General features: G+C 38.3%; 1 long non-coding RNA gene across 1 annotated transcript; it reads right to left on the bottom strand.

The window, feature by feature from the left end:
* Positions 1-811: 811 nt before the first annotated feature.
* Positions 812-6,198, bottom strand: LOC121909634. Its single transcript, XR_006099491.1, has 3 exons — positions 5,287-6,198; positions 4,357-4,473; positions 812-3,216 (listed from the first exon to the last, which is right to left on the bottom strand). It is a non-coding gene; the product is annotated as an uncharacterized LOC121909634 (long non-coding RNA).
* Between the last annotated feature and the right edge of the window lie 41 nt (positions 6,199-6,239).

Genomic DNA, 6,239 nt, shown 5'->3' with positions numbered 1-6,239 from the left:
CACATAGCTGAAATGAATGCAGTCTAATCCAGTAGCCCTGCAATACAAGCTGCTGTCTTCATGAAAGTATAATGTTCAGTTTAGTTTTATGGAGTTGCTGACTGAACTTTACGGTCATTTTTAGGCTGTAGTTTGTGCTACTTTTGAAGAGTATTGTGTTATACCGAGAGGTGTAAATAATATTTTGTCCACCCCATTTACTGTAAATCAATGTGGGGCTATAACCTTCATGAAAGCATGGTTTATTGCCAGGATGCAGCATTAGACTGCAGTAGTTTTAAGTTTACCTAAAAATGGGTGTGTAAAAGCAAATACAGTTTTATGTTTTCCAGTAAAATACCATATGTTTCCTTTAACTTGCATTGGCTCAGTTTGAAAGTGCTTTGGCTAACATTACTTATACCCCATGTGTCATATCATAATGATATAAACTAAATTCAGCAACACAACCACCACCAGTATTCATTTTAACCAAAAGATCATTTATCTATATATAGATAGATAGATAGATAGATAGATAGATAGATAGATAGATGGAGTGTAAAAATGAAAAATGACACAAGCTTTTTAAGAAAAGTGATTTGTTTTATTGAAGTTAATTATTGTTTTTAATAATGAATTATTATTACATATTGTGTAGGGACTAATTGCAGCGCGAAATAGGACTTCTCATCAATCATATCACCTCAATGGACAGCTGTCGTAGCCCAGTGTTTAAACACACCAATCACAACTGTTCAGTAGTCACAGGATATTTTCTAAACTTAAATTTTTTATTTAAGCAAACACCTTGAACGCTTCTTTTTTTTTTTTTTTTTTTTTTAATCTTAGTCTCCAAAGTGGGGAAGTTATTCCTCTGGGTATGGTTACACATTCATATTCTCATCTCTAAACCAAAAGGTAGCAATTGCATTTTTTCAATTAAGATGTACTGTAGTAATTTTTTTTTATACTTATCTTTCTCTGAATCAGTCTTTACTGACTTATGTCCTCTTTCTCAATTTAACAAACAGAAATTCTAATTGAAACCAAACCAGCTTTTCAGCTTTCAGGTGACCTCCTACCTAAAAATGGATTTTTCCTGCATCGCTCATCTTTTTTGACACCAAGGCAACAGATGGGAGACTGTCCTTACCAAAACAAAACACCATATTTTTCATTGAAAAGGCTTAAAACGACCCATTTTTGTTTTCCTGACAGGCAACATCTGTGACTTCAAAATGAACAGCTTTCATTGAAATTGTACACATTCTGCTGCTGAATTCTTTAAATGTAAATTTTCAATGAGCCACACAAACAAAATTCAATTGACTTTAGTGTAGAGGCACAAATCTCATAAATATCTCAAAACCTGCATAAATAAAACTGAAACAACACTATCGGCATGCCACCACTATAATTAAGTGAAAAAATGTCAACCACCTCCTTAAAAAAGTAGTTTTAGTTGCATAAACTTAAAAAAAAAAAAGCGCTGCTGATGTGTCTTCTTCCTGCCAATGTGTCCCCAGATCAGCAAAACGCAAAACTTTCAGATGTGTTGACTTAGTTTGTTATATTTATAAGTGAGGACTTGTTACACAGGCAGTTACACAGCCGTAAAGCTGAGTGTATATACTATAAAATTAGGCTAGTAGTGTCAGCTATTGCCTAAAATCTCTATTAGTTGGTGAGGTCTCCCCATGATTCCCTTTGCATTATCACCTCACTGACTTACACAACACATTACTACTGCAGCTGTCAAAAGTCAATTATCAGCTTATTCTCCTGCAGCTTGTTGCTGCATTGGTGGAATTTTGGCAACCTACTGCCTTTTAATCCCAGTACAATCATACATAGACACACAATCAAGGATGCGTCAAGCTATGCTAAGATGAATTCACACATTGTTGCCTTCAGAAATGTGACACCGGAAATTCTTAACATAATGCAAGTTTCACACAAACAACAGCAGTGAAGGGTATCATAGCAACAATAAGGCCAAGCTGTCTTGTCTGATGATCATGTTTCCTCCTTTCCCTGCCATGGTAAATTTGCATGTTTCTTGCTCTTTCACCATCACAGGGAAGTAAAGGTGCATGTTGATCATGTACAACTGTGCCAGGTATTTGAAAAGCACAAGCCAAATGCTGTCATGGTGTTTGTATACTTAAGTAGAGGTCTTCACAGGTGCTCTTGGTTTCTATTAACCAAGGTGGGTCCACTTTATAGTCAGTCTAATTAGGTCTGGGTAGGGTTTTGTTGAATTGCCACAGGTCTTGTGTCAATATGTCTGATAGTGGATCAACGCAGACTTCCTATCAGTTCTGATAATGTGTTGTGTCTGAAAAAAATGGCACACATTGCTGCTCTCTTGACTGTGGCTACTTGTTAATTAGCATCATGCTGCTGCCTGCGTTGGTGTTCTCTCTCTTTTTGAGTCTGTCTGATCAGATCTTACTATCCTCGGGTCAATTTCGGACCTGTTCTGACCGTCCTGAAGTCACTGTCGAATGTGGTCCGTTACTTTACTTGCTTCATTTATACATCTTGGGTTGGGTATATAGGTTTCCACAAATTTTGGACCTGTGAAGACCTCTCAAATGCATATTTCAAGCTTCACTCTGCGCCAAACAAGCCACAAAACAGCTCCTCAGGAATAACTCTGTGGTGGTTGTTGTTGGAGGGAAGAGGATTTGTTCCTCCTCTCCCTGCCACTTCAGGAATGTTAACCAGCAACCTCTTGGTAACGAGCCTATTTCTGAGAGCTTTAGGCTTCTGTCGTTGTTGTAAAAACAGTTTGAAACATGTGAAACATGAAAAAGCATTAAAATGAAGACTGCTGATGTCCCATCCACCTCACTCACATCTTACACAGCAAATATCCACAATTTTGATCAACATGAATCAGTAAAAAAAAACAACAAAAAATTTAGATTCACTTCTCCCCCTCATCTAAAATATAGTCAGAGAATTGCAGTAGTGAACACAGCAGGGTGGGTGGAGCTCAATTCAGATAATACTGAGTTGATAGAAACCCCACAGTCCAAAAGTGGAGTGACACCTTTTAGCTGATAATGCACTGCTGGATGGCATTCTTTACAGCAGCCACAGCGGCCACGGTGGCAGCACAGGTCCAGGGTTATTGGTTCAAACACAGGGAGCGCTGCGGATCACAGAGTGGTACGCAGCAGCCGAATGACACGCTGGTAAAGCTGCTGGATGACCGACACCAGATTCCTATGGGAAGGGAGAACAATTGGGAGTAGGGGATGAACAGTGAGTGGTGGATAGAGAGAGAAATGGAGGAAGCATGGTGGGAAAGGGAGTGACTTAATAGAAAGATAAAGAAAGACGTAAAAGGAAAAAATACTGAAGAAGAGGCCAGAAGGACAACTGTATCAGTGAGCCAGCATACACAAATCATTATGCATGCTGTGTTTGACAAGTCTATATCTATAATATAGAGAGATATATAATATCTGCTACTGAGTCTAAAATAATTACTGCTCATATTTAGCTATTTTTGTGTCAAAACTACCAAAACCAAGCTTGCATGCTTGCAGCTACTTCTTCCAAATACAGTCATCTGCATAGCTGTCCATGGCCTCAAGTAAAAGACTACCGGTTGGCAATGCCATTTCAAAGCATTATTTGGTATTCTGAGCAGATGACAACCCTTTCAGAGTGGAGTGAAGATGATCGATTACTTTGTTTTGTTTGTCTTTCTGCAACTATTTTTGATTAAGAACACAGGCTACTGATTTGTTGCTTCTCACACAGACCGTAGGGCCAAAATCAATATTAAATCAACTTTGGTTGCCAGTCAAATGGACCATAATTCAAATATCTAGTAATTCTCTTGTTAATATCTCACAACTCCAAGGAAGGGCGGAGATCATGTAGTCTGGGTATGATGGTTTATTGACATCCTTCATATCCATTAAATTCTTTCAATTTAAGCCAACAAACATACATATTTTATATATTACACAGCCAAAGATCTTTTTTGTTCCACTTTTAACTTCACTCTGAACAAAACCATGATCATCTTTACCCAGCTGATCACATTTTTTGCTCTTTTTGAATCACTATTACTGCACATGAACAGTATCAAAATATGAAAATAATATCCTAATATCCAAACATCTACATAAATGGTGAACTGGTCATTATAGTCTTTGCTATGTGTTCAAGTACAACAGAACATGTGAGGCAACATGAGAGAACACCAGAGGGCAGGAAATGTTGAATTTGGAGAAACATTGCACTAACATGCCTGGCACTGTGTTGTTCAATTAATTGATTACTACATACTTAATCTACAAAAACTCACTTATTTTCCTAAAGAAAAAATATGACAAGTGTCTAGAGACTCACCGAGCGCCGACAGAGAAGCAATTGGCGCGGTTTGGGTGAAGGCAGAAGAGCGAGGCCACACAGTAAACACAGCACAACAACATAGACAGCAGCCGTCTCTTTAAAGACATCTTCAGTCTGAAAGAAACACAATCAGTTTCACATTGTCTGCAACAGACCGTACATGAGCAGGACATGTACACTGGTGTAAACACACAACTCTAGTTAAGAATACTTTTTGCTTTTTGTTCAGTGGAGACTGTGGCTAACACACAGACACTGATAACACTCTTTCTCGGACTCTTATTTTTCACTTCTGGCATTTTACTTCAAGATCTTGGCCTAAAGTAGTCAAAGTTTCTGAAGGACTAATACATTTAATTAATACTGTCTAATACTATGAGTTTAAAAAAATTTGTTTACTCTGTTTGCCTTTTTAAATGATTCGGGTAGAGCAAAGGCTAGAAGGAAAGATTGATGAGGGCCTGGAAGAGTTTTTTTCTTTCTTCAGAAAAGTTTTAAATAGAAGAACAAAGTGCTAAAAACTTGAAATATTATCCAGCAGTCTATTAATAACAATAAGGCTGATATTTGTTTTTAACTGGCAAAAAAGATGTACTGTATTAACTGAAAATAAAAATAAAAAAAAGAAATTCTGTTCATCATTCATGTTAAATTATATTGTGATCACATCATCAGACTTACAAGTTTATGGAACAATTTAGTTTTTACATCTGTCGTCTGTGTGAAAAATAAATTGGAGCAAAGAGGTTTAAGAATTAAATATGAGATGCTGCATCATGAGTCACTAAATAATGACACCGCTAAGACCTCTGACACAACTCAAACTCTGCTGCACAGTGGTGTGTAACAACAATGGAAAACAGCAGCTCCTGTTGAAGGCCACACGTTACCCTGAAAACATCACTCACATATCATCATCATCATCACCTTAACAATCCTGCCCAGTTTTAATCTCCAGAGGTACTTTTCTCCTGTCAGATTCCAATCTTGAAACCTCCTCACTTCTGTTAAAAAACCCCCAGCAGTTCCTTCAAAACAGATCCCAGGCCCAAGTGGAGTTACAAGAAGCCGTCACAGCGGTTGGAGGATGGTGTTGGCAGAGGTGTAAACAGGATCTGGGCTCCCTGGGTGCTGCTGGGCACTGGGCACAATTACTGCTGACCCACACTTTGTTTTGAAAGGTCCTGAAAGGTCTAGCAGTGGTGAATAACATTCCTTCATTGTGTGTCTGTTGGAGCTATTTTGGTTTGTCGGGAGGGGAGGGGGGTTGAGAGGTGATAAAAAGAGGATCTTTCCTCTCAGGTTGCTGTGGACTCATATAAAATGTGATGAAACTGTTCTGGGCCGGCTGGGACTGTAGTGTTGAAGTTTGATGGTGTGTGTGTGTGTGTTGGTGACTGAATAGCAAGGTGTGAAAACACTCAGACTGGCTGAGCTAACACAGACCAGTTTTTTTTTTCTCTTTGGATTTTTTTTTTTTCAAACTTAAGTCAAGTTATATTTAACTCCTGACATATTTTCTTCTCAGTGGCTTATAGAATCAAATACTGATTTAATGACAGTCTAACAAGACTAAGAATCTACAGCCACATGCTGCTCTGTTAGCCTGTAGGCCTACTTAGGAACAGCAGTGCTTTGAGCTAAATGCTAAATGCTACAGCGTGCTAACAATGTTAACATTGGGGGATATTTTGCAAGTAATGTCAAAAAGGTGGTTCACCATCTAAGTTTAGTGTCTTATGGCTTAAGAACAGCTTGAGGCTGTAGCCATTGTGGAAGTACCTTAAAGTGTAATGCCACCGACAGCTGCTTGATGCTGGCTCCAGCTGACTCCCTTTCTAAAAGCCTCAATCGCTCTCTAGAAATCTTAAGTCAATCAT

This window comes from Thunnus maccoyii, chromosome 13, assembly GCF_910596095.1.
Source record: "Thunnus maccoyii chromosome 13, fThuMac1.1, whole genome shotgun sequence".
Taxonomy (NCBI): domain Eukaryota; kingdom Metazoa; phylum Chordata; class Actinopteri; order Scombriformes; family Scombridae; genus Thunnus; species Thunnus maccoyii.
Note: the sequence above shows the minus strand (reverse complement) of the source record. Positions and strands in the feature narration are given on the sequence as shown.